An 8,746-nucleotide genomic window follows, 5' to 3' on the forward strand; every position below is an offset into this window, starting at 1 on the left:
AGGTAAAAAGACGAAGGCTAGTAGAAATCCTTGGCTAACGGAAGAAATATTGAATTTAATTTATGAAAGGAGAAAATATAAAAATGCAGTAAATAAAGCAGGGAAAAAGAAATACAAATGTCTCAAAAATGATATTGACAGGAAGTGCAAAATGGCTAAGCAGGCATGGCTAGAGGACAAATGTAAGGATATAGAGGCTTATCTCACTAGGGGTAAGATAGATACAGCCTACAGGAAAATTAAGGAGACCTTTGGAGAAAAGAGAGCCACTTGTATGAATATCAAGAGCTCAGATTGAAACCCAGTTCTAAGCAAAGAGGGGAAAGCAGAAAGGTGGAAGGAGTATACAGAGGGTCCATACAAGGGCGATGTACTTGAGGACAATATTATGGAAATGGAAAAGAATGTAGATGAAGATGAAATGGGAGATACGATATTGCGTGAAGAGTTTGACAGAGCACTCAAAGACCTGAATCGGAACAATGCCCCGGGAGTAGACAACATTCCATTAGAACTACTGACGGCCTTGGGAGAGCCAGTCCTGACAAAACTCTACCATCTGGTGAGCAAGATGTACGAGACAGGCGAAATACCCTCAGACTTCAAAAAGAATGTAATAATTCCAATCCCAAAGAAAGCAGGTGTTATCAGATGTGAAAATTACCGAACTATCAGTTTAATAAGTCACAGCTTCAAAATACTAACGCGAATTATTTACAGACGAATGAAAAAACTGGTAGAAGCCGACCTCAGGGAAGATCAGTTTGGATCCCGTAGAAATGTTGGAACACGTGAGGCAATACTGACCCTTCGACTTATCTTAGAAGAAAGATTAAGGAAAGGCAAACCTACGTTTCTAGCATTTGTAGACTTAGAGAAAGCTTTTGACAATGTTGACTGGAATACTCTCTTTCAAATTCTGAAGTTGACAGGGGGAAAATACAGGGAGCGAAAGGCTATTTACAATTTGTACAGAAACCAGATGGCAGTTATAAGAGTCGAGGAGCATGAAAGGGAAGCAGTGGTTAGGAAGGGAGTGAGACAGGGTTGTAGCCTCTCCCCAATGTTATTCAGTCTGTATATTGAACAAGCAGTAAAGGAAACAAAAGAAAAATTCGGAGTAGGTATTAAAATCCATGGAGAAGAAATAAAAACTTTGAGGTTCGCCGATGACATTGTAATTATGTCAGAGACAGCAAAGGACTTGGAAGAGCAGCTGAACAGAATGGACAGTGTCTTGAAAGGAGGATATAAGATGAACATCAACAAAAGTAAAACGAGGATAATGGAATGTAGTCGAATTAAGTCGGGTGATGCTGAGGGAATTAGATTAGGAATTAAAGTAGTAAAGGAGTTTTGCTATTTGGGGAGCAAAATAACTGATGATGGTCGAAGTAGAGAGGATATAAAATGTAGACTGGCAATGGCAAGGAAAGCGTTTCTGAAGATGAGAAATTTGTTAACATCGAGTATAGATTTAAGTGTCAGGAAGTCGTTTCTGAAAGTATTTGTATGGAGTGTAGCCATGTATGGAATTCAAACATGGACAATAAATAGTTTGGACAAGAAGAGAATAGAAACTTTCGAAATGTTGTGCTACAGAAGAATGTTGAAGATTAGGTGGGTAGATCACGTAACTAATGAGGAGGTATTGAATAGGATTGGGGTAAAGAGAAGTTTGTGTCACAACTTGACTAGAAGAAGGGATCGGTTGGTAGGACATGTCCTGAGGCACCAAGAGATCACAAATTTAGCATTGGAGGGCAGCGTGGAGGGTAAAAATCTTAGAGGGAGACCAAGAGAGGAATACACTAAGCAGATTCAGAAGGATGTAGGTTGCAGTAGGTACTAGGAGATGAAGGAGCTTGCACAGGATAGATTAGCATGGAGAGCTGCATCAAACCAGTCTCAGGACTGAAGACCACACAACAACAACAACATCATTCAAAATTTATATCCTTCTCACCTTTCAGTATATACACCATATTCATCCTTTTTGTCTTTTATAATAAATCTTCCTTCAACTAACAGATACAATCACAGGTCAACACAGCACTATTGAATACGTCCATCATCTACCACACTTCAGCTAACAATGTATCAGACTGCAGAGAGGCAAAGCCTATGCCACAACAAGACCAAAGATTGGTTAACAATAACATAACTTTCTCTCTACTCTCTCTCTCTCTCTCTCTCACACACACACACACGTGCATATCGATAACTTACAAAGTTAAGGAGACCGTGGACATCTCAACTGAGCGAGTGCGTAATATCCTGCACTGAAACTGTCTATGAAGAAGCGGTGTGCGAGGTGGTTGCCACGGCTGGTCACAGTCGACCAAAAACGCATCTGGAACATTTCAGTACAATGTCTAGCGACATTTAATCGTAATCCGTAAGATTGTTTGCACCGATTTGTGACTGTTGATGAAACCTGGATCAATCGCTACATACCAGAGTCAAAACGGCAGTCAAAACAATGGATAACGTTTGGTGAAAGTTCACCGAAGAAGGCAAGGATCATTTGCTAGCTCGTAAAGCGATGGTCACTGTTTTTTCGGGATTCCCAAAGAGTAATTCTCACAGATTGCTTGGAAAAAGGCAAAACCATAACTGGATCCTATTGTGCTTCGTTGTTGGATCGTCTGAAACTTGCGTTAGGTGAATAAATACCATGGTTGGCACCCAAAAATGTTCTCTTTCGCCAAGATAATGGACCGTCCCACACATCAGTGATAACAATAGCGAAAGTGCATGAATTGGGCTTTGAATTGGTTTCTTATCCATCCTGTTCACCAGACATAGCATTGAGGGACTTTTTCCTGTTCCCTAACTTGAAAATTTTTCTTGGGAAGAAATTTTCATCAAATGAGGAAGTGATAGTTGCAGTCAACGATATTGCAGAGTTTGACAGAAGTCATTTTCCCGAAGGGATAAAAAAGCTGGAGGATCGATGGACCAAGTGTATATACCTCAAAGGAGGCTATGTCGAAAAATGAGGTGAGTTGTTCGCGAAGCAAACATTTTTCCTTGCTTTTTTTCACAGATTTGTGAACTACTCTCGTATAGTGATTACAGTAGCAAGTGGTGCCAGAGCCACGTGCCACTTTTCGAGAATATTTCGAAAGCATTTCGGTGGTTTCGAAGCTAATAGAAGTAGCCCCTTTCCAAATCAATTTTTGGATACGCTGTTGAATGTCACCTAACACTGGTGACACTATCGTAGAACTACGATTATTTCTGTGTCCATGATATCAGTACGTCATCAGTCCAAGCTTCTCTCTGTTCAACTGCCTAGCGTTCCATTTGTATTTTTTCATTTTTTCACCAGTTTTCTGACTGGTTCTATTCGGCTCAGTAGTAATTCCTCTCTTCTGCCAACCTCTTCACCTCATAGTAGCAGTTGCACCCTACGTCCTCAATTATTTGTTGGATGTATTCCAATCTCTATCTTCCTCTATAGTTTTTACCGTCTACAGCTCCCTCCAGCACCTTGGAAGTTATTCCCCGATGTCTTAACACATGTCCTATCATTGAGTTCCTACTTCTTCTCTATGTGTTCCCCATGTTCCTCGTTTATTTCTTTTCGTATCAGATCACCCAATTTTCAACATCCTTCTACAGCATCATATCTGAAACACTTCAATACTGTTCTGCTCCGGTTTTCCCATAGTCCATTTTTCATAGCCATTCAGTACTGTGCTCCAAAAATACATTCTCAGAAACTTTTCCTTAAAATAAACCCGATGTTTGATACTAGCAGATTTGTTTGGCCAAGAATTCTCTTTTCGACTGTGCAGTTATACTTCTCATGTCATCCTTTCTTCATTTGTCGTGTTATTTTGGATCCAAAGTAGAAGAATTCTTTTACTTCATCTACTTTATGGTCACCGTTTTGATGTTAGGTTTATCGGTAATCTCATCTCCGCCATTCCTCATTATTTTCGTCTTTCTTCGGTTTACCCACAATCCATTTTCTGTACTCATAAGATTGTTAATATCTTCCAACGCGTTCTGTAATTCTTCTTCCTCAGATTGAGGATAGCAATTTCATCAGCTAACCTTGATAACACTTCACCCCGAATTTTAATCCCTTTCCTGAACTGTTTTGTTATTTCCGTCATAGCTTCTTCGATGTATGGATGGGCGAAAGACTATATCCCTGTCTTATACTATTTTTAACTGCGTTCTATTACATTGGGAAAAATCACGAAAAACAACAAACCAGTGACGCTTAGTTCTCTGGCGTCATCTGTGTAGTCATCTTTAATGTTGCCGACCTGCCAGTCCCCAGCTGCTAGCAAAATTATATTACTGATGTTGGGTTATGTGCGTATGTAATTGAAGAAGCGCCATTTATGTCTTGGTATACGTGTTCAAGCATGATATACTTGCTGGCACAGAACATATGCCTTATGCAGGTCAAGAGAAAAACAAAATAACATGGGGAGAAGTGGGTATTCTGTGCTGACAAAGGTATTGTTCTGAATGCAAAAGCCGTCACCAACAGAAAAGTAAATATCACTTTTTTTATTCACTCGAAGACTAGCTTCGGACCGGGACCCATTTTCAAATCATCATAACATAATCCATGTCAAAAACGAAAAATGGGCAAACGAGTAGTTGCAGCGCATACTGTAACTGTGTCAGTTATCTGTTTGCGCTGTAACTGTTCGTTTTCACATCATTCATTTTTGACATAGTTTTTCCACTTTCGGAAATACCATTTTTGACTATGTTACGATGATTTGAAAGTGGGTCCCGTCACCGAAACTAGTCATCGAGTGAATAAAAAAAAGTGAAATTCGCAACTTTGGTTGGTTTTTCGTTGAACTGATTAACAGAAGTTGCTGGCTCACAGCTATTCAAGGATTCTAGAAGTTCGTACTTTCCATGGTATTTGAACAATACACACTGTCACATAAGATGCTTGACATAAACGCTAGGCGAAACGCGTGTGGCAAAACGTAAATGGCATTTATGCAGTTGCACACAGACGTAACCTCAGAATTATTACCATGAAGGGGATTCGACAAGTCTCAAAATTTCTGGAACGAATTTTCAATGTACGCCGGAGTGTGCACTGTTCTGTAACATTGTCTTAGATTAAAACTGTGTGGCAGACTGGGATTCAAACCTAGGACGTCTGCCCAATCGCGGGCAGGTGTTCTAGCGACTGAGCCATCCAACAACGATGTACAACACGCACTCACAGTTTTTCTTTCACCAGTACCCCATCTCGTACGTCTCAGACTTCACAGACGTTCTGCATATCGTACCTTGTAGGATGGTACGCCTGAAAGAAACGATGTTACAGAGACACGGCTTAGCCACAGCCAAGGAGACTGTTTCAGGGAATGAATTTTCATTCTGCAGCGGAGTGTACGCTGATACGAAACTTACAAAAAGGACACTGTGCATGTCTTTTGGTGTGAACCTCGTAATAACTTGCTTACGTCAATGTTAAGTACACCGCTTTAGCATCTATATATCTATTATTCCTCTGTCTATCTGTCTACCTACTTCCTGTACATACACTGACGAACAAAATCGCAACACCACGGAGTTGTGCAACATAAACGAAAGTTGGTAAGCTAGTTCCTACACATGAAAGCTGATGTTTACTCACATTTCGCACCAGTCACATAAGAGTGGCGCTAATAGAGTCGCTATGAGAGTGCATATCGGGTTTGCTTTAAACACACGCTGTAACGGTCGTGAGCGTTAGGTAGCTTTGAGATTGGACGTGGTGAGTTGATTTTAGTCAGGAATGCTTTTAAGGAGAAAAAGATGCCATTATCAGTAGCTCAGCGAGTTCGAGCGAGGTTGCGTAACAGGGCTACGAGAAGCTGGACGTTCCTTCTGCTATACTGTAGAAAGTCTTGGTAGGAATGTAGCTACTGTACACGATGGCTGGCAGCGGTGGTCACGAGAATGTACAGGGTTATTACAAATGATTGAAGCGATTTCACAGCTCTACAATAACTTTATTATTTGAGATATTTTCACAGTGCTTTGCACACACATACAAAAACTCAAAAAGTTTTTTTTAGACATTCACAAATGTTCGATATGTGCCCCTTTAGTGATTCGGCAGACATCAAGCCGATAATCAAGTTCCTCCCACACTCGGCGCAGCATGTCCCCGTCAATGAGTCCGAAAGCATCGTTGATGCGAGCTCGCAGTTCTGGCACGTTTCTTGGTAGAGGAGGTTTAAACACTGAATCTTTCACATAATCCCACAGAAAGAAATCGCATGGGGTTAAGTCGGGAGAGCGTGGAGGCCATGACATGAATTGCTGATCATGATCTCCACCACGACCGATCCATCGGTTTTCCAATCTCCTGTTTAAGAAATGCCGAACATCATGATGGAAGTGCGGTGGAGCACCATCCTGTTGAAAGATGAAGTCGGCGCTGTCGGTCTCCAGTTGTGGCATGATCCAATTTTCCAGCATGTCCAGATACACGTGTCCTGTACCGTTTTTTTCGCAGAAGAAATAGGGGCCGTAAACTTTAAACCGTGAGATTGCACAAAACACGTTAACTTTTGGTGAATTGCGAATTTGCTGCACGAATGCATGAGGATTCTCTACCGCCCAGATTCGCACATTGTGTCTGTTCACTTCACCATTAAGAAAAAATGTTGCTTCATCACTGAAAACAAGTTTCGCACTGAACGCATCCTCTTCCATGAGCTGTTGCAACCGCGCCGAAATTTCAAAGCGTTTGACTTTGTCATCGGCTGTCAGGGCTTGTAGCAATTGTAAACGGTAAGGCTTCTGCTTTAGCCTTTTCCGTGAGATTTTCCAAACCGTCGGCTGTGGTACGTTTAGCTCCCTGCTTGCTTTATTCGTCGACTTTCGCGGGCTACGCGTGAAACTTGCCCACACGCGTTCGACCGTTTCTTCGCTCACTGCAGGCCGACCCGTTGATTTCCCCTTACAGAGGCATCCAGAAGCTTTAAACTGCGCATACCATCGCCGAATGGAGTTAGCAGTTGGTGGATCTTTGTTGAACTTCGTCCTGAAGTGTCGTTGCACTGTTATGACTGACTGATGTGAGTGCATTTCAAGCACGGCATACGCTTTCTCGGCTCCTTTCGCCATTTTGTCTCACTGCGCTCTCGAGCGCTCTGGCGGCAGTAAACTGAAGTGTGGCTTCAGCCGAATAAAACTTTATGAGTTTTTCTACGTATCTGTAGAGTGTCGTGACCATATGTCAATGAATGGAGCTACAGTGAATTTATGAAATCGCTTCAATCATTTGTAATAGCCCTGTACGGTCACAAGAATACCGGGCTCCGGACAGCCACGTGGCACTACCAAGAGGAAAGACAAATGTGATCGGCGTATGGCTCTGGCGCGTCGTACTACATCTGCAGCAGCAATCTAAGCAGCAGTTGGCACCAAACTGATACAACGAACTGTTACAAATCGGTTACTTCAAGGGCAGGTCTGAAACATACGCTATGTAGCATACATTCCACTGAGCCCAAACCAGCGCGGTTTTGCGACATTAGTGGTGTCTATCGACAGCTCATTGGAGGGCAGGGTGGAGGTCTGTTGTGTTTTCTGATGAAAGTTGGTTCTACTTTGGTGCCAGCGATGGCTGTGTGGTGGTTAGGAGGAGGCTAGTTCAGGACCTGCAACTAACCTGTCTGCGTGCTAGACACCATGGACCTACGTCAGGGATTATGGTCTGGAGTGTGATTTCGTATGACATCAGGAGCACTCTAGTGGTTATCCCACGCATCCTGACTGCAAAACTGAACGTTGGTCTGGTGTTTCGACCATTTGTACTGCCGTTCTTGAACAGCATTTTAGGGGCTGTTTTCCAGCAGATAACGGTCTCCCACATACGGGTGTTGTAACCCAACAAGCTCTACATAGTCTCGACATGTTGCTTTGGCTTGCTCGATCACCAAATGTGTCTCCAATCGAGTACATATGGGACATCACCGGACGACAACTCTAGCGTCGTTCACAAACAGCATTAACCGTCCCTGTATCGACCGACCAAGTGCAACAGGCAGGGAACACTATCTCACAAACTGATATCCGGCACCTGTACAACACAATAGATGCACGTTTGCATACTTCCATTCAATATGCTGGCGGTCACAATGGTTATATGTATGAGCATTTCACATTTGCATTAGCTTATCTCGCGCTTACATTAACCTGTGATCTTGCAATGTTAAACACGTCACCTATAGAAATATATTCCCGAAATTTCGCTACTCTACATTATTTTTTGGTGTCGCGATTTTCTTTCCGTCAGTGTATATAAATGGATGTCCGGTGCCGCGGTTCTGTCTGTATGTTTGTGCTAATTTAAGGAACTACTGCAGAAATTTTGATACTGGTTTCACTAATAGATAAACTTATTTGCGAGGAATAACCGTGGATAGAATCTGGGTAAACGATGCCATTGCGATCTAGCTGTGAATGACATAACTCCCTGGAATCGCGTAACTGAGACGGCGTGGCGCTGCTGTTGGCCGGGTACCAGTGTTACGTAGCAGAGGATGCTTTGTATTGAAGTTACGTGGTGAAGGATGCTCCGTACCGATGTTGCACGACATAGGGTGCTTCTACCAAATTTGTGTGGCAGAGATTGTTTTGCACACATGTTGCGTGGCAAAGGGTGCTTCGTGCCAATGTTTCATGGCACAGGCTGCATCCTACCGATGTTACGTGGCAGAGGGTGCTGCGTAGTGGTGTAACATTTGGAAAAGCG

This window comes from Schistocerca serialis, chromosome 5 (genome assembly GCF_023864345.2).
Source record: "Schistocerca serialis cubense isolate TAMUIC-IGC-003099 chromosome 5, iqSchSeri2.2, whole genome shotgun sequence".
Classification (NCBI taxonomy): domain Eukaryota; kingdom Metazoa; phylum Arthropoda; class Insecta; order Orthoptera; family Acrididae; genus Schistocerca; species Schistocerca serialis.